This window comes from Acipenser ruthenus, chromosome 59 (genome assembly GCF_902713425.1).
Source record: "Acipenser ruthenus chromosome 59, fAciRut3.2 maternal haplotype, whole genome shotgun sequence".
NCBI lineage: Eukaryota > Metazoa > Chordata > Actinopteri > Acipenseriformes > Acipenseridae > Acipenser > Acipenser ruthenus.
In genome coordinates this window covers 251,544-272,226 of record NC_081247.1, presented here as the reverse complement: position 1 = coordinate 272,226, position 20,683 = coordinate 251,544, and the positions used below count along the sequence as shown (strand labels likewise).

The window sequence follows — 20,683 nt, the reverse complement described above, 5'->3', positions numbered from 1 at the left end:
TTTTTTTCTCATGTGTTCCGGTACCTCAGAGCCCCCCGAAACACCCCCCCTCTCGCGCTCACTCTGTGTTCCGGGACCTCCCGATTTACAAATTAAGCACTGAGTGTACCATAACCTAACAGTTAACTTGTTATTGTCTCTGTAATGAACACCACGCTGTTGTTTAAAGAGATCCGCACGTCCACACATGTTCTGGGGAAAGAGGAAAACGCAATCAAAGTCCCGCTGTTGTGCACAGATATGCTTTTGTTCAGTGGTCTCATTTAATTTCTCAAAATAATTCAGACGCGAGACTACAGGAAACAATGCGTCACTGGCCTCCACTCCCTTAGCCAATAGCAGAGCTGCATGATGAAGAGCGCCCGCCTACCTGTCAATATCTGCAGTGGCCAGCGAGATGAGAGTTTTACGGAGAATTTAAAAAAAATAATAATAACGTATTCCTTAAAAACTACTGTTGTATAAACATCAAACCTATAGCAAAGAATTTGAATGTTAATTGTATGTAGAATATTCGAATACGGTGCCTCACCCCTAATATATATATATAGACAGCATCTGTGTCTGTGTTTGACTTCTCTTCTCCATTCCTTGAACACAACAGCGTGCTCTAATGTCCTGCTTACCTTTAGAAAAGCGAGCCTGTCTCAGCGCTCCTCACATCGGGACACAACACGGGCGGGTTTGGAAAGCGCTTCCTGTGCTCCTGTGTGACTGGCTCGCTGAACGACTTGTGATTCATATCGAAACTGAAAGTGTTCTTCCTCTTTCAGACAGAAAAAAAAAAAAAAAAAAAAAACCACAGTTCAGTAGTTGGGCGAGCACACGAATCCGCTGGCTTCCCGTGCCTGTTACTTTGGGTTTGGGATTGTTCTCAGACTTCATTTTTCGTCCCGGTCAGAAACAGTAAAATTGTTAACTCGTCCCGATTTTGCTATTGTTTTATTCACATTTTTATAAGTACTAAACTGTAGCGGTGTGCTCAGCAAGTGACAGCACAGTCACTTATTATAGAAAAAATACAGAGAGAGACATTTATAGATTACTTGTTTAATCATTCTGATTGTGTGTTTAATAATTAATATTCGGTTTCACTTCCAGGACCATGGCTATTTTCTATTAACACAACCATTGTTATAACTCATTTTAAACACACACACACACACATATATATATATGTAGTCATTAGGTTTAGATGTCACACTGTATTGATTTAGATATTCAGGTTGGATACCTCGGGATCCTTATTGAGAAGCCAGCGGAACTCCAGCGTTTCTCTGACCCAGTGAAGGAAGCGTTTGTCCCGGATAACCCCTCCCGTGATGAGCGGCGCTGCCATGACAACCTATGACATCACCGCACAAGACACAACACGCCGAGTCATTTTTTGTAATACAGTATTAACGCTTTATTGTTTTCACAAAATAACATTAATAAGATTATCAGCTCAGCTGCTGCTACCAAAACGTATTTTTGTTTCGTGTCGTTATTAATGTATTTATTTATTTATTTGGTTAAACTGTAATCCAGTCTTACATTTTAACTTCTTGAAGTTACCACAGCGTGTCTATGTATGAATTACTGACGAGTAATATTGAGATTTGATTACACTAGCAGATCAACTGATAATGTATGGATGTTATTTTGTGAAAATAATAAAATATAAAAAAATGCTACAACATTTAATAAGTAAATAAATTATACAGCAAACTGTACCACATTCGTTTAGTCTTAATATCATAACAAATATACTTATTATAAATACGTACCTTCTTTTATTTGTTGGAAAACGGTCTGGAACTGAAGTAAAGTATTTTTTAATACAGTGCTATTTGCGTATTTAAAATATGGTTATCTTCAAAATTAAAATATCAGCAACGGTGTGTTAATTAAACGAAGCGCCTGACGCCGCTCGGAACTTTGGCATTTTTAAATCCTAACGGTCTCTGCTCAGCGGAGTGGAATGTTCAGGAGCCGGTTGCCTAGCAGCGTCTCCGCCTCCTTCTCTGCCCCGCCCCCTCCCTCCCTCTCTCGTTGCTCCAGCTAGGAGTTTACATTCAGCTTCCTTAGATTATATAGCGCCATTCTTTACTAACTTTTACAAATGAGCTTATTGGAGGCTTCGTGTTTTTAAGATGGTTTAGGTGCAGTCCGGGCAGACTGACTGGAGCATCATTACAGTATACCGCACTGCGCTCCGCTTTGTGTGGAGGCTGATACACAAAATAATGAACGACTGTTAAAGAAATCACATGTATTGCTTTTTAATGCTAAATATGTATCTGGTATTCTAAGTATTATCTACAATTAATAATTCAGCTATATTCATATTCAGAATGTGATAGAGTATTAAGACAGGGTCCAGTATTAGAAATAAATAAACACGCTTTAAGAGAAACAGCAGTGATGTTTATTGGCCATTCCCATCCATTCTCTAGATGTTTCTACATTGTGGTTGCAATCCACAGGGACAAGGGACTCAGTGATGTTAAAAAAAAACAAAACTATAGTCCACAATTAACCAGTATATTTAATGTAAAGAACACGTTCATGTCTTGCTTTCTCATAGCTGCTTCTGTGTGTATGCACCCGTGGTGTTTATTTTGTGTGATTATCTTGTCTAAGACTCTGCATATTATACAGGGTTAGACTCCTACAGAAAACAGTGAGTGGACTGTGAAGTATAAATCCTTTACCAGCTTTGGAAAAACGGAACTGTGCGATCATATTTGTCCATGCATAATGTTTATGCTGGTCTGTAAACTGTTGTTAAATTAAATGCTGTTTGTTTTAAAACACATTTTTGGTTGTACCGTTAAAAGAGTATCATGTGACTCACTTGCAGAAATTGAATGTTAAGTAAAGATATTCTATTTAACAAGATACTCGATTAATCTGTAGACAGGAGAGTTTCACGTGGCCGCTGCAGATCCACATTATAAACACACAAGCACGACAATAGCGTGTAACGTGTTCGGGTTGCGCACTGAAGTGAATAAAGAAAGACTGACAGTACGTTCATTTAGATCATTATGTGCAGAATCTGACCACTTTATCGAATGATCTTAGAATTGGTCAGATTCTGCACAGAATCTGTAGAGAATGGTCTCCGTGAACACACCCTTAATCAGCCTCTCAGTGCGTCTGTACTGGCTTTTCTGTGACCTGCTGTACTGTGCGGAGCAGGTGGGACACTGGCAGGGCTGCATTGATTTCATTCAGGTTGCTAAAATCTAGTTTTCAGCATTAGACGTAAAATACCAAAAATGGACGACAAAGCAAAACAAGCACAGTGTATTTCATCTGAGGATCGTGTCGAGACATTCCCCAAAGAAACTGTACATGCAGATGAAGGGAACTGTTTTGCACATCTTGTAAAGTGAAGTAAAGGAAATACGATCGATCGCTAGAACTTCAGAATCCCACATTAAACAAAAGACTACTACATATGGAGGATAATTTGTGCCAAAATTAAAAAATAAATAAATAAATAAAATTCGAAATAAATAATTAAATAAAAACGAAATAAATACATACAAATATAAATAAATAAATATAAAACCAAAAGAATACATAAATAAGTAGAAACTGAAATAGATTTAATAATTTATTTATTTATTTCGTTTTTTATTTATTTATTTATTTCGTCTTTTCATTTTGGCACAATCTTTTCGAGCTGTCGTCAATCATACTCGATGGGCGGGACAGTAAGTGACTCGCTGATCTCCTAACTGCCTGGTGTAGTAGTGCGGAGAGGCGTGCAGTCAGGGCTACAGTTTCAATACTGTGAATATTCTATACGTTACAAATGTGTGCAACATGACTTATGGGAGTCTTATCCTGGGAAAGATTACGGAGCTTTTATCAAGTTGAATGTGGGTCGGTAAATGACGACTTTATTTTGTATCTAGAAGATTGGCTGTTGGAAAGAATAGGGCAGATATTGGCATGTACTGATGAAAATATTGATGAAGGTGCCAGAACTAACTTGCAGATAATTCGCCATCAAATTCTACGCAGTACCAGTGATGACAGTACAGCAGAAGAGTCCGCAGGGTTAGGCCAAACTGGGACGGGAAAATCTGGACGTCCCAAAATATTTTTACCCGGGGAGCCCTTTCCGCACTAGTGATGTGCAGTTCACGAATGAATCGTTCTTTTTGAACGTCTCACTCAGGTGAACGATGGGAATCGGATCAGAGTCCCCATTGAATCGGTTCCTTTGATTCACCCTATGAACAAGCTGCGTGGTGCACAGGAGTCGAGTTACCAGCCTATCAAAACTCATGAAGTGATTCCTTACCTCTCGAGTCTGGCTGATTTGTTCGTTGTAACAATGAAACCGGGTTGTCTCTCAACTCGTTGAGTGTTATGAAACTGAAGACCGCATGTGCCATGTTGGATCCAAATTCCCGCTTATTTAGTGCATGATAAGAACTCTGTGTGAGCCAAAATGGCGTCAGTTACATCCTCCAGACCATAGCTATATATCTATGATCCAGACGATGTGTACTTTCTAGAGAGCTGCTTCACGCTGTCAGAAACTCACATTACAAGTTTGTGCACCAGAATTATTATTGCACATTCTAACGGATGACGTTCCATTGTCGGACTGGGTCCGACATTGCAATTATTCCTCTCAGGTCCTTTGTCGGACTGGGTCCAACATCATTATAGCAACGCAATAAACGGGTGTCTAGTCGTTTTTTCTCCGGAAAAAGCCGAGAAAACCATTCAATTGCCTAGTGGGAGCGACAGGAGCCGAGACAAGTCGAAAAAAAAATTATAATAAAAAAAGGCGGTCTACATTGATTGGTTTTGTGTCATTTAATCAGTGAATCAAATGAAAGAAATGAATCGATTCACCAAACTGAACTGAATCAAATTAATGGAGTCCCTAAAAGGAATCGAACTGCCCATCACTGCTCCGCACCACTACCAGGCAAAGAGAGGAGATCACCGAGTCACTTACTGTCCCGCACATCGAGCATGATTGACGGCAGCTCGAAATACAAGAGTGAAAAGATTGTGCCAAAACGAAAAGACGAAATAAATAAATAAAAAAACAAAATAAAAAACGAAATAAATAGACATAAAAAACCGAAATAAATACAGATAAAAAACGAAATAAATGTATAAGTAAGTAAATAAATAAATAAATAAATAAATAAATAAATAAATAAATATTTCAGTTTCTACTTATTTATGTATTTATTTCGAAATAAATACATAAATAAGTAGAAACTGAAATATTTATTTATTTATTTATTTATTTATTTATTTATTTACTTATTTATTTCGAATTGTATTTATTTATTTTTTAATTTTGGCACAAATTATCCTCCATAAAAAAACCCACTTTTGTTTTAAAAAAAAAACAAAAAAACGTGCTGGGTTTAGAAACTGTATCGCATGAAAAGAAAATACAGCTGAATGAGGATTTTACAAGAATGGCGAGGGAGTAAGTACAGGCATTTATTATAATAATATAGTACAATATTGAAGTTTAATATTCTGTTTTTGGCTCGTTGTCCCGTTTTTCACAAACGCATGTTACCAATCAGGGATGTCAGTAAAATTCGATTTTATAAAAATGAGCGCAGCATTAACATTGCTAATGTGGTTAAGGGACGTAAGGCTTCTGTTTACTTTGCAAGTAGCGTACAATTATATTGTAGATGAATGCCGTTTCATTGTGCTTTAAACAAGTCATAAACGGCTGGATTGTGATTTTAGATTGATGTTCAGTAAGATCATTAATGTTGCATTATGGATTTTGATAACGGTATATATATATATATATATATATATATATATATATATATATATATATATATATATATATATATATATATATATAAAGGACTGGGAATAATGGACCCGCATGAGTGCAATCCTGTTTAACTGTATAGCTAAATATTTATGAAAAAAAACGGCCATACAAGTAAGCGTGTTATAGTGGGACTTAATACTACTACTACTAATAATAACGTAATATCAGAACTACTGATATATGCTTACTGATATTAACCTTTTATGAAGCGCTCACTGCAAACGAATGGGTCCAGTCTTCGTTTTTTTTTTATTCTCTTTTAATCGCTGAAATCCATGTTTCCCTCCTGTCTGGATCAGCAGGAATCCTGTAGAAGGAAACTTTATATTTCTGTCTAAAAGAATCAGGCATTACTGTAATGTTACAGCGCTCGGCATTTTGGTCATCTTCCACAGTAATGCTGACTGTTAAAGAGTGTTCAGCTTGAAGACCAAAAACAAAACCCAACACAGAACCAGCCTGAGCACAGACATGCTAAGATCACTGGTAACGCACAAAGTCATGATGTCAGCGAAGCAGCGAGTGTGTCACACACAAACCTTTAGTGACACCTTGCTCAGGAAAGCCAAGTCAGCCACCTATGAAGCTAAACATTCAAGATCTGAAAGTGCAGTTTGACCTGTTGGGTTCCTTTCTGTTCCAAACACTCACTTTGTGGATAGCTATTACATTTGGTGCTGACTCAGTGACTATTTACAAGGGTTTTTTCCATTTTTTGAAAGTGCTTTGTTTCTCTGTTTTTAGAAGCTTATACATTTCAATGTTATGTTTTGACAGTAAATAAAATACCAACATACTACAAAAATGGCTATTTTCTGTACTTGAAATAATTTTCAGTTGGTATAAATTAAAAAAGGTTTCATCTATACTAAGGTAAACAAAATTCAATTTAAACTGAAACAATCATATCTAATCTCATTATTTTTTTTACTGATAAATTCATCCTCAGAACTCTCCAGAGTGTAGCATTTAGCTGTTTGATACCCTAAAGCGATTCTGAGGGGAAGCCGAGATGTCCTCGTGAAAGAGTGCTACTCAAAATGAAATGTCAAGGTTGGCAGGTCTGGGGCGTTGAGGTCACATTCCCTCTGGGCTCAATACAGCCTAAAGGCAGGAAAGGAAAAAAGCCTTTTTAGGGTCTCTGCAGAATCATTTCCACTAATTCTGTTTTCTCTGTATATTTATATATATTTAGATTTGCCATTTTCATATTTCTTGTATTCCAATATTGTAATTTAAGGCTCATCCAGGTAGATTATGTCTAATTTAGTTCATAAAAATATGTAAATTCATATCGAGGGAAGACTTTTTCATTCAATTGTTAACATAAATGAAAAAGCTGCTGCAAATGAGCATTGTACAGTTTAATTTGAATGATCTTGAACAAAGCGTTTGGGATGATGTTTTCAGCCGTTTAGACTCTTATTTTCAGGGTTATTAATCTCTGTGTCCAGCTCTTTTGTTTTGTAGAAGCAGTTTATGGGACGGACAGACGTGTGAAGGCCAGCGACGTGGAAGACCTCATCACAGAGACGCTGAGATTCACGCCTCACAGGAGGAAAGGAGCGACAGGTGAATCACGCTCATGTTCATTCAAATCTAAGTGAACGTACCTTTTTACTTGTGCATGTGCTTTCTCCAAACTGTCATTTTAACTCAACCCTTTTCTTTTCTAGGCAACTTCATGGAACTGACAGTGAAGCTGGGCAATCATTCCTCTGAAGTGAGCTTTTGAATTCTTATAAACACTCTGGGTTTCAAGTTCAGTATCAGTTTTGGATGCATTTATAATAAACCTCATGTGACCTCTCCATACCTGTGTGTGTGTGTTGTTATTATTATTTGTTTATTTAGCAGACGCCTTTATCCAAGGCGACTTACAGAGACTGGGGTGTGTGAACTATGCATCAGCTGCAGAGTCACTTACAACTACGTCTCACCTGAAAGACTGAGCACAAGGAGGTTAAGTGACTTGCTCAGAGTCACACAATGAGACAGTGGCTGAGGTGGGATTTGAACCAGGGACCTCCTGGTTACAAGCCCTTTTCTTTAACCACTGGACCACACAGCCTCCTGTTGTTGTGTACCCGGAGCTTTTGATATCTCTAGAATCCTCTCATGTCATTGGGTTAGTTGTGTGTTTGTGTTTATTGAAGAGGCCGCTGCTGTAGGAGAGCAGGATTGGGAGATTGGCGGGTAGGATAGTAGGGAGTACATTTACAAGAGGGATCCTAATTAACTGGGAATAAACTCATCATTTTGTGTCGTTGGCAATGTTACCTGAAAGCAGCGTCAATGTTATTTCATAACATTAGTTACTAACGTTCTCGTAACGTTACGAAAACCTTCCAAATAATGTTCTTTAAACATTACTTAATGTTATCCTGACTTGCGAATAACATTCTCCTAACGTTCTGGGAACATCATTGTGTTCGCTGGGTTACTAGCCAATCTATTACTGACACCTTGTGGTCATGATTCGCAACTGCACGTCATTTCATTTACTTAACATTCAATTTCTGCGAGTGTGTCACGTGATACTAGTGTCGTGTTTGCATAAACTAATGGTACAAACAAAAATATGTTTTAAAACAAACAGTATTTATCTACTTTAACATAGAACAGCGTAAACATTGTGCATGTGCAAATGTAATCGTGTAAAAGGTCTTTATATACATAGAGCTAAATCTATGTTAATAATGTGACTACGCCACCTTGTGTTTATGGAGGAGAAGGACCTCGAGTGGTTGGTTCCCGCGCAAACTCTTTTATCCGGGAGAAACCAAGCAATCATACACCAAAAATAATCTTTATAAGTTTTTTTTATTTGTAATAATTGATTTTAAAAAATCTCAAACACATTAACAATAATGTAAACCATATGACAATGCCACCTTCACTTCACAGTCTAACAATTGTGTAGTATATATAGGGATGATACAATAAAACAAACTCTAAATCTGTCAGTTTCTTATAGTGAAGTTAATTAAACTAGTTACCACAGATTATATTATTGCAGTTTATATAAAATACTCGGATCTATCAGTTTCATAAAGTCTCTCCGCGTTCCAGCTCCAGTCTGCAGCGCGGAATCTCCTTCACAAGTCCGGCTCTCCCTCTCACAATATTCCTCCGCATTTATAAAGGCAGTAGATGATTGGCAGGGCGGGGAGATCAAGCAGCGAGCCGCTGGCAAGCAGAGCCGTGGAACGGGAGACGCGGTTGCTAAGCAACAGGGGCGGGGGGGGCGTGCATTGGGCAGACAGTCCTTCAGCCAATCGGAGTTTCGCTCGTATAGTTCCATAGAGGAAAGAGAGAAAGTAGTTTAGGGGGGTCCAGTGAAGCAAATCCATCAAACCACACTCGAGATGAGAAATAATAATAAAGAGCTGAACAACAAAACACACATTTATATAAATAAATCAACACACACACACACAATACACATTTATCAAATAATAACATGATAAACACAATCCACACGTGAATAATAATAATAATAATAATAATAATAATAATAATAAGACCCTACTACAATCGCACAGTTTCGTTTTTCAAAGCTGGTAAAGGATTTCCTCGTGAGTCAGGGCAGTACACGTGCTTATTAGAGTGACTGTATCCGATTGGGGAGCTCCGATTGGCTGGGCTGGCTGACAAGAGGGGAGCTCCGATTGGTCAGCTTGGTGACAAGAGGGGAGCTCCGATTGGCTGGCTGGGTGACAAGAGGGGCGCTCCGATTGGCTGGCTGGGTGCAGCGGGAAGGAGAGCGCTCGCTGGGCGGACATTTTGAAGAGGAGAGTGAGAATCATACCTGATAAATATTCTTTTCTGTAAGGAATGTAAAGTGTTCCGAACATGCGTCTAGACTCTAGAGTATGTGGCCCTTCACTTGGTTTCAAAAGCTCAATGTGGCCCTTGAGCCAAAAAGTTTAGAGCTATCGGGAGTGCAGCCTGACCCTTATAGTAATGATCTACCGGTATACTTGTTAGAATAGATATTTGTAGATATTTCGTTCTTGTGTCTGATTCAAACGTCGATAGATCTACTCGTTATAGTTTTTATGGTCCGATTTCTGCACATGAGAGACGAACACAATGCTTGTGTGAACGCACATTTTAATTTAGACGCACGGATGCGACTAGAAATCCCTAAAGGTTGAATATAAACAATAAACGAGATTTATTTATAAAGCTGAAAAGTATAAAACAAAAGAGAAAAAAAGAACCTCACAGTCGGATCTAAACTCAAAGCTCAATCGTAATGCACTCTGGGAATGTAGTTTATTGGTGTCCACTGCCCACTGTTAATCACACATTAAAAACTACAAATCCCAAACCCGCCAGTTTCACTGAATTATCAACCGGCAGTTCAACCAACAGGGGATAAAAGATTACCCCTGGCTTCAGTTTGACAGAGTTAAATAAAACCTCCATGTTGTGCCCGTTTTATCAGGATGCAGGGGAACTGATGGCAGGCCAGACTGCATTTTTAACAGGGAGCCAGGAGTTCAAACATGAAAATATCTTAAACACAGCGCTTCAAAACGACACGCAGTGTGCGGAGAGGCAGCTCAGCGCGCTGCCATAAACAGCAAGCAGCGCCTTCTGAGGAGCATGCGAGCAGGCAGCTAAAAACACACAACCCTCCATTTTAATTGTGTTGATGCAAAAGTATTGAACTGCACAAGTGTTGTGTACGAAAGGAAGGAAACAAAGATCTTTAGATATTCAACTTTTGAAGTGCGTTCCTCCCCACAGAGAACTCGGTCCGCTGTGACCAGTCCCGCCTGTGGTAGTGCGCCTTGGTGTCCCTGCTGTCCCAAAGGCAAAGATAGCAGGGAAACTTGGTAAAACCGCCTTGGAGACCCATCAGGAATGCCACCATTTTGAAGTCTCCTATGACCTCCTAGCCATACTCATCATACTTCAAGGCGTCCAGCAAGGTCTTGATGCTGTTGTAATCCTCTTTGAGGTGCACCGAGTGAGCCAGGGGAAGAGATGGGTACTTGTTACCATTATGGAGCAGCACGGCTTTGAGGCTCCTGGATGAGCTGTCAATGAAGAGGCGCCACTCATTCTGGTTACAGGTGATTCCGATTGCCTCGAACAGACTGGTCACATTGTGGCAAAAGCAGAGCCCATCTTGGCGGGTGAAGAAGCTGGAAAAAGGTTGGTGACGCTTCCTCTGATCTGCGACTTGCACACTTTCATCCAACAAGTTCCACTGCTTGAGCCTAGACGTCAAAAGCTCAGCATTGGACTTGGGAGACCAAGATCTCTAATCAAGTTGTTGAGGTCTTTTTGGTTGGGGTAGTATGGGTTTCTCTCCTCAGCTCCACCTCTGAAATTGTCATCTGGATTTACAACGTCTTCCTCGCTCTCTGACTTGCTGCTCTCTTCTAAAGACGGCTGCTCTCTCTCTGGAGGAGTGGGTTCGGGGAGCTCATGGCAGTGTGGCACCGGGGCGATGGATGAAGGAAGGTCCGGATACGTGATAGCAGGTGCATTCTTGCCAGTCCGACGTTTGGAAGGGTCCACCATGCAGAAGTAGCAGTTGCTTGAGTGGTCAGTGGGTTCCCGCCAAATTCTTGGGATAGCGAACTTCATGGCTCTCTTTTCCCCTCTGTACCATCCTACAAAAATCATTTATTTCACCCATGACTAATGTGTAAGAGATTCTCGCAACATTTTTCATATATGATAAATTTTTTCAATAATATTGAAAATTGTAAAACATTTTAAAATTAAAAACTTTTACAATTTTAAAAATTAACAAATTTTATAACATAAAATTCCGAGCAACAATTGTCCATCTTACCTTCCAGAATTTTTTTGCAGTGCTCGCAGGTGAAATGAGGTGCCCAGGGTTTGTCTTGATCCCCGACAGGCATGCCGAAATATGCCTTGTAGGCCTCACACATCTTAGCAGATGCTTCCACAGAGTACTTTTTCGCTCTTGTCTTGATAAATTGGCCGCAGACATCTCAGAAAAATGCAGATATTTTGTTACACGGTGCAATTGTTGCTCACAGCTGACGGGTGGATCGCGGGTCGCTTTGAGATCCCCCACAATGCATCGCAGTGTTTGCTGTTTTGGCCCCCACTGGTTTAGTAAAATACACTTGAGCTTGTTCAGCACACTGTAGCTAATCAAGCTCTTCTTAAAACCTGGAATGGGTGACATTGCTGTGCAATAGGAGTCTTATCTCCATCTCTGCAGTCATGGAAATCAATTCTGGGTTTAGAAACCAAGCAGCTTTCTCACAGCAGTTCACATGTGCTGGGAAGTGTTAAAAACAGTCCCCTCTGATGGGAATACAAGCACTTCCAGCCTCCGCTCCAGAGCCATCATCAGGTACAGATTCACTAACTGCAGGAAGTACAATTCAATCACATCAGGGACTGCAAGAATCTGCTGATATACTGAGCAACTGCTTTATATTTTGGTATGGATTCCACCAAATTCACTGTCTAAAACAAGTTGAATGTGAATTTCTGTAAACCCCTTTAATAGAAAGCAGTTTGTCAGGCTGAAACAACCTCAAAATCTGAAATCAAGATTTCTCTTTGAATACTGAAGTGCCACTCTGGTTGCTGCAAGTGAGAGACCCAGATGCTTGGGTGTTGTGGTTTTGAAATGGTTCCTTCTGCCACTAGTGACGAGGTAAAAAAACACAAAAGAGATCACTGGCGGCGTTCACGCGCACAAGTCAGGGCAGTTTTCCTCGCGAGGAGTTTGCCGTACTTTTCAGGACTTGCGTTGCTATGCAGTTCTGATTTAGGGGGGAAAAAGCGTCCGTACCAATGCAGTCAATTCATAGTCATTTAGGGTACGTGTCTGCTTACTAAGTAGGAAAAGAACGACTCTGAATATCGTGAGGAGAGCTTCATGCGTTGCCATGAAGATAAAAACATTTCACAAGAGAAATGACGTGTTGTCACGCACATTCTGAATCACACCACGCATTATTTGTATGGTTACTTTTCCAACACACGTGCACACACACAATTATATAACATATTTTCTACTAAATACAAGTTTTACTACTTAGAATTTATATGTGTGTCAGCGTGTGTGTGTGTCAGCGTGTGTGTGTGTCAGTGTGCGTGTGTGTGTCAGCGTGTAACGATCACTCTGCACAACTGAGAAGCAGTTGCACTGTCCTCCCTAAGGAGATACTACTGGCCCTATTCCTATAGCTAAATAAGTCAGCAAGAGTGACAGACAGCAAAAGCAGGGACGTCAGAGGTGTCAATTTCACAAACAATCGGTTTATTATTGTGAACAATAATGTCAACAAATGAAAAAATGAACAAATGAATGAAATGAATAATGATAAGAAAGGAATTCAAATAATTGCAGGTAACAGGTAAGAATAAAGCTGGTACAGATAAGTATGTAGGGACAAACAGAAGGCTAAACAGTATCACCAAATAGAAATGAATGTAGTGTCCGGAGGGTCTCCAATAAACCCACACTCACAAACACAACACACACAGATAAAGACCAAGGATAAATAAATAGATACAGATGAAAAACAGTGACTTGTGGAAACAATTACATTTAACCGTCTCTATGGCAATGGTGGGAGAATGACAGGTAGGCCCAACAAGTCCAGTAATAGCAGGGTAATTGAAATCCATACAAAGTAACAAAATAACAAAAAATACAGGAAACAAAGTATCAAATTAAAGTAGAAAAAATCCAAACAAAAAAGAAATGATCTCACCCACAAATAAGGCAGTCCAGCAAAGTGTCCCAAAATGATGGTGATTGTAGAAGGTTGAAAACATTGAGTACGTTGAAATTGTTGAGACTGTCCAGTAGTGTTGAGTTGAATGGTGAACAGTTGTTTGGAAAAAATCAGGAGGATCAGGAAAAAATGGAGGCTGTCACACATAAAACAACAAACACTAAACAGACCTAGAAAAACAGCTAAACTTAAACAAGTAACAGTGAAAACAAAAAGAGCAGTTTAGACAAAGCACAGCAACAAAAGAAAATAAACTGATGCACTGGAATTATCTAAGGATGGTAATGGATTCACTGAAATTTAAGTAGAGAAAATGCTGTAGCTTCATGGATTCCTCTGAGAAAGAGAGTCTCCCTCAGGCCTGATTAGCCAGCTTTAATACAAGTGCTGGCTACTAAGGAGCTCTGAGATTGGAGGGGTGGAAATCTGAATGAGCCAATGGGGAGAGAGGATGAACAGATGGTGGTTGCAAGGAACTATGGGCAATGAAGTTTTAACCTGGCCAGGCTACTGACCCTAATTAAAGGGACAGGTGGGTGAGACTTACACCCACATTATGTAGCATGGGAATTGCTACAAGCGTGTGTGTGTCAGCGTGTGTGTGTCAGTGTGCGTGTGTGTGTCAGCGTGTGTGTGTGTGTCAGCGTGTGTGTGCATCAGTTCATTCAAACCACAGTGTATAATATTGTACCTCAGGCTACTTTGTCTTTGCGTTGTGTGACAGAAATGAATGGCTGTGGTTTCCCCTATGTTCTTTCTTTCAGGTGGGGACGAGCATGGTGACCTTCCTTGCGCAAGTTGGACGTGAACAGCCCCTCCTCCTCTGTGTCGGCGAAAAAAGAACATCATCCAGAAATTCTACATCATCGTTGACCAGAAGGCCATTCCGTGCAAGACCCAAACATCAGAGGCAGCTTTCGATGAGCTCTTCAAGGCACACTACGTCTTCGGCGTGTCCTATGATGAAGCTTTGGGTAGTTTCTACACGTTCATTCAAACCACAGTGTATAATATTGATGTAGGGAATGCAAAGGAGAGCCCAAGGGTCAAGGAGATTAGAGCAAGGCTGCTTAAAGTGTGTAAAAGTTTCCAGCAGGTAAGAGAACATCGGTTCATACTTCAGAAATCATTGTCTATTTTCACAACAAGAATATGCTCTACAGATTCAGCTTTACTATGACGATTTTGAAACTGCCAATCCTTTAGGCTCAAAAAAGGGAATACATAAACTTGGCTGTGTTTATTTTATTTTAAGAAACCTACCACCAAAATTGAACTCTGTGTTGATGAATATTCATCTTGTTGCTCTCTTTCACTCAGAGGACTTAAAGAAATATGGATTTGATGAAATACTAAAGCCACTTGTAAATTATTTAAAAGTTTTGGAAACCGAAGGAATTCAAATCTCCTTTTCAGACACTGTGAATATTGTGTTCTCACCAATTGTAACAAATGGTATGACATATTATTTGAAGCATTTGATTTGTGATCACCACAAACTGTTTAAGTCTCTGTTTCCAGATAGAAACTTGATTCCCAAACACCACTTCATGATACATTATCCGAGGTGTGTTTGCAGAATCGGTCCACTTCTACACACATGGTGCATGAGATTTGAAGGGAAACGCAACTTCTTCAAAAGGTCTGTTAAGAATTTTAAGAACATCACTAAGACTGTAGCAAAGAAACATCAGCATCATTTGGCTTTTCATTGGGAGAGTTTTTATTTTCAACGGTTTCAGTTTGGTCCCATTAAAATGGAAATGATCAACAGTTTGGAGGGTAGTGATATTTTAACTGAAATATTGCGTTGAAGTTTATACTCTGATGTTTCCACAACTAGTTGGGTGAAGAACTATGGAAGCGAGTATCACATTGGTATGTTTGTTTGCTCAGGTACAGAAAGTGAAATGCCTGTATTCAAGAAGATCATTAATGTGATTGGAAAAGATGACCAAGCTTTTCTTTTGACCTCGAATGTTGCTACGTTGTGTTTTGATGATCACTTAAATGCATTCAGCATTGAAGAAATAAGTGATGCATTTACTGTGATATGTGTAGAAGACCTGGTTTACCATAGACCTTATGACAGACAGTTTTCATATGACACGGATGATGAGAGAACATACATTGTCCCATACTGTCACATTGTATGACTCGCATTTTGTTTTTGATGTGTGTAGAAGTGCTGCTTTACCATCGGCCGTACATCAGACTGTTTTTGTATCATACTGATAGAGAACACATTGTCACAAGTTGTGTCATGTTTACCTGTTCAATGTGAGTCAGGGTAATGTCACGTGTTGAATGTGGTGTACATGTTGAGATTAAAAGAAATAACAGCAGATTCTGTGCTGTGTTTATTTTAGTTGTAAGTACACTAAGGTTAAAGGCACAAACGCATTGGGGGGTACAGGGGGTATTATATGGCTGGAATGGTTATAATTCAAGTTTACATCCTATAGTGTGAACTCTATTAGAGTAAAAGTTACACTGTGAGAGTTGATTTTATATTTACACCCTACAGGGTTGAAAGGTAGAAAACTGGCAGAGTAAAAATGTACTCTGATGGAGTTTATTGTTAACACTTTACACTAGTGTAGAGTTAATGCAACAATAACCAGGGTTGGCCGGTGTTCATTTTTAACAATTTACAGTTACAGTAACTCTGCTAAAGTGTTAAAAAGCTAACACTTTCAAAAGTGTAAAATTAACACTGTGTAGAGTGGCACAGTATAGACACTTTCTGAGTGTTCAATTTAACACGATTAGAGCTGATTTAACACGAGAGAGGGAGAGAGGGGGCGGGGCAGAGAAGGAGGCGGAGACGCTGCTAGGCAACCGGCTCCTGAACATTCCACTCCGCTGAGCAGAGACCGTTAGGATTTAAAAATGCGAAAGTTCCGAGCGGCGTCAGGCGCTTCGTTTAATTAACACACCGTTGCTGATATTTTAATTTTGAAGATAACCAGATTTTAAATACTCAAATAGCACTGATAATTCATATGTTAAACTATAACGCCACACTACTTAGCACTCCGAGAAATGTAGAAACGATTCATTTGTAAAGAATTAGCTGTGAGATTATTTAGATAAATAATCAGAATTATGGATGCATGGATTTTGTATTAAAACACAGCCACATGTATGTTTGTTTCATGTCGTAGGACAGGGTGTGTGTGTGTGTGTGTTATCATGAGGTAATATCACCACGCCTTGGGTGCGTTGTGAGGCTCTAGATGAAGTGGAGTCCTTCAGCCGCACAGGAAGTGGTGATATATTCATGAACACAGCTTTAGACCTACAGGACTATATTTATATATCCCTACACCCCCTGCTCACAACTGCGCCTGCGCACTGAAGTGAATAAAGACTGCATTTCCCAGCGTCCCTCTCTCTTTTTAAAGCTGCGCCTGCGCACTGAAGTGAATAAAGAAAGACTGCATTTCCCAGCGTCGCTCTCTCTTATTTTTAAAGTTGCGCCTGCGCACTGAAGTGAATAAAGAAAGACTGCATTTCCCAGCGTCGCTCTCTCTTTTTAAAGCTGCGCCTGCGCATTGAAGTGAATAAAGAAAGACTGCATTTCCCAGCGTCGCTCTCTCTTATTTTTAAAGCTGCGCCTGCGCACTGAAGTGAATAAAGAAAGACTGCATTTCCCAGCGTCGCTCTCTCTTTTTAAAGCTGCGCCTGCGCATTGAAGTGAATAAAGAAAGACTGCATTTCCCAGCGTCGCTCTCTCTTTTTAAAGCTGCGCTTGCGCACTGAAGGGAATAAAGAAAGACTGCATTTCCCAGCGTCGCTCTCTCTTTTTAAAGCTGCGCTTGCGCACTGAAGTGAATAAAGAAAGACTGCATTTCCCAGCGTCGCTCTCTCTTTTTAAAGCTGCGCTTGCGCATTGACGTGAATAAAGACAGACTCAGGGTGTGTTCACAGAGATCATTCTGTGCAGAATCTGACCAGTTTATCCGATGATCTTCTATGAACTGGTCAGATTCTGCACAGAATCCGCGCAGAATGATCTCCGTGAACGCGCCCTTAATGTCTCCCTTTCACAGCTGCCCGGTTCAGCGCAGTTAATTCAGAAGCGGTTCTGTAATTACAGATATTAAGGAAGCACATTGATACCTTACATGAATAAATAACAATAATACTAAAAAAACGTATATAGAGAACCATCACGTGACTACGTGTTAAAATGTACGGTTTTTTTTCACCCCCGTGTTGTTTGAGTGGACGCGCTGTAAGCAGGATACAGTCACTCTAATAAGCACGTGTACTGCCCTGACTCACGAGTAAATCCTTTACCTGCTTTGAAAAACGAAACTGTGCGATTGTAGTAGGGTCTTATTATTATTATTATTATTATTATTATTATTATTATTATTATTATTATTATTATTATTATTCACGTGTGGATTGTGTTTCTCATATTATTATTTGATAAATGTGTATTGTGTGTGTGTGTGTGTGTGTGTTGATTTATTTATATAAATGTGTGTTTTGTTGTTCAGCTCTTTATTATTATTTCTCATCTCGAGTGTGGTTTGATGGATTTGCTTCACTGGACCCCCCTAAACTACTTTCTCTCTTTCCTCTATGGAACTATACGAGCGAAACTCCGATTGGCTGAAGGACTGTCTGCCCAATGCACGCCCCCCCCGCCCCTGTTGCTTAGCAACCGCGTCTCCCGTTCCACGGCTCTGCTTGCCAGCGGCTCGCTGCTTGATCTCCCCGCCCTGCCAATCATCTACTGCCTTTATAAATGCGGAGGAATATTGTGAGAGGGAGAGCCGGACTTGTGAAGGAGATTCCGCGCTGCAGACTGGAGCTGGAACGCGGAGACTTTATGAAACTGATAGATCCAAGTGTTTTATATAAACTGCAATAATATAATCTGTGGTAACTAGTTTAATTAACTTCACTATAAGAAACTCATAGATTTAGAGTTTGTTTTATTGTATCATCCCTATATATACTAGACAATTGTTATAGACTGTGAAGTGAAGGTGGCATTGTCATATGATTTACATTATTGTTAATGTGTTTGAGATTTTTTAAAATCAATTATTACTAATAAAAAAACTTGTAAAGATTATTTTTGGTGTATGATTGCTTGGTTTCTCCCGGATAAAAGAGTTTGCACGGAACCAACCACTCGAGGTCCTTGTCCTCGATAAACACAAGGTGGCGCAGTCAAATTATTAACATCGATTAAGCAAAGACCTGTTACAAAAAAATAAGGGGGAAACAAATATTCACAAAGTGAAATATTGGGTCCTAGGGGGGGAGTTAATATTTGTTTGCTGGGGGAACAGATATTCTGTGACACCGGTACAAAACAAGTCCTGGACACAAAATCCATCACAAAAATAAACCCTTCTTTACAGAGGAGGGTTTGTCACCCTGTCAGTGTCTGTCTGTCTCTATGTATGTCTATACCTCTGTGTGTATGTGTGTGTGTCTCTGTGTGTTACTGATTGGTTTATTATTTTTTTCTTCAGATTAACGGATTGGCGTCGACTGGATCTTACGTTCAGAGCGGAAGGAAAGACAAGGCTGTCTCCCAGTCTCTCTTCACTGCCAGTTACGTCTACTAGACCAGTGCGCTCATTAAACTGGGACCAGTAAACCTCACACACTGAGCCACTGCTTTTGCAATCTGAATTTTACTTTCCAAAAGATGATTTTTACAAATTAAAAAAAAAAATATGAAGATGTCTTTAAATAGCTTTAAATAAAAATCTACACTGTTGGAAAATTAAAGTGTGTGGAAATTCATGATTTTTCTTTTTTCTTTAAGTGATTTATAGCTTAACAAAATAATTTCATACAGTTGACCTGCTTGGAAGTTGCATTAGCTCTCAGATGTCCAGTTTTTGAAAGATGTTCTCGCAGACCTGGATTTGACATGATCACTGGATTAAAGGAAGTTCTGTTTCTGTGCCTCGCACTCGGGAAGGCTGCTGGACTCCCCGCCTCACTTCACATCTGCAGTGTCTTCTGGGCCATGTTACTGGCTGACGGCATGCCAGTCAGCAGGGGGAGCAGCAACTGATTGGTTAATGACAGGAAAGAAGCCAGCGAAGGGGCAGGGACAATTTCACCCTCCAGGTGAACAAGGAAGTGCAACCCTAACTGAAACCATGGCTTGCAAATGGAGATTTCTTTAACCAGGTGTAGCACTGTAGCACAGATCGCGTTGTAAAATGAAGAGTTTTCGTTCTAGTAAGCTTTTGAAAGCCTAGCTTGTGCAAACAGAGATTACCCCAGGGTAGCACCAGAGGTGTTCAAATGAGAATCCATGTTTTGCTGCAACATCTTTCAAAAGCTGCACATGTGAGAGCTGTGGAGTGAATGGAAGTGATGGACCGCTAACACTGAGGGAATTCTTTTATGAGCTGCAGTAGAATTATTTTAATAAGAACTGAAATTGGTTTCAGTGGTCTGTGTAACCCTCATCATAGAAACTAAAATAAAATCAAAAACAACGGGCACAAATGGATTATATTTTGAGTTTTTTTTTTTTTGTAAAATCTCCCGGATGTTTTAAATACAAGGTGAACATATTTACCATGTACGCTGAATAAAAATGACAATTTCAATACATCTGAACTGAATCTGTTCTGTCTCTTTCAGTATTTCTAAATCAGACTGAAGTAACTCTGTGCTTTGAGGAGGAGGTGGGGATATGTAAACTAACTGGAGTGTGTACAGGGCCTGCAATCCTCCGCAGATCCCCACTCTGAGTTTCAAACAAAGTAGAGATATCATCCATTACTATTAAACAGGCAAGCTTAGACATACTAAAAAAATCCCCTCTTACCAGCAGTGTGGATCTGTAGTGCAGCCCCAGTTGTCTCCCCCTCCCTCCCTCTCCCCCTCCCCTCTCTCACCAGCAGTGTGGATCTGTAGTACAGCCCCAGCTGTCTCCCCCTCCCTCCCTCTCCCCCTCCCCTCTCGCACCAGCGGTGTGGATCTGTAGTACAGCCCCAGTTTTCTCCCCCTTCCTCCCTCCCTCTCCCCCTCCCCTCTCTAACCAGCAGTGTGGATCTGTAGTACAGCCCCAGCTGTCTCCCCCGATCTCCCTCTCCCCCTC

The 20,683-nt window shown here is 40.0% G+C and overlaps 1 protein-coding gene and 1 long non-coding RNA gene across 3 annotated transcripts in view; one reads left to right on the top strand and one right to left on the bottom strand.

The window, feature by feature from the left end:
• The window catches only part of LOC117970365 (E3 ubiquitin-protein ligase TRIM39-like), a 92,357-nt gene extending 90,996 nt beyond the window's left edge, over window positions 1-1,361 (bottom strand). Inside the window, exons 1-2 of one of the 2 annotated variants that reach the window (XM_059018334.1) lie at window positions 1,235-1,361; window positions 627-760 (exon numbers count right to left, since the gene is read on the bottom strand). The gene's annotated coding sequence lies outside the window, so the exon portion shown is untranslated. Of the gene's footprint in view, window positions 1-626; window positions 766-1,234 lie in introns of those variants that run through there. The other variant, XM_059018335.1, reaches the window with a different exon arrangement.
• Window positions 1,362-5,386: 4,025 nt separating this feature from the next.
• LOC117410047 (uncharacterized) lies at window positions 5,387-7,646 on the top strand. Its single transcript, XR_009320387.1, has 2 exons — window positions 5,387-5,461; window positions 7,288-7,646. It is a non-coding gene; the product is annotated as an uncharacterized LOC117410047 (long non-coding RNA).
• The last annotated feature ends 13,037 nt before the right edge of the window (window positions 7,647-20,683 follow it).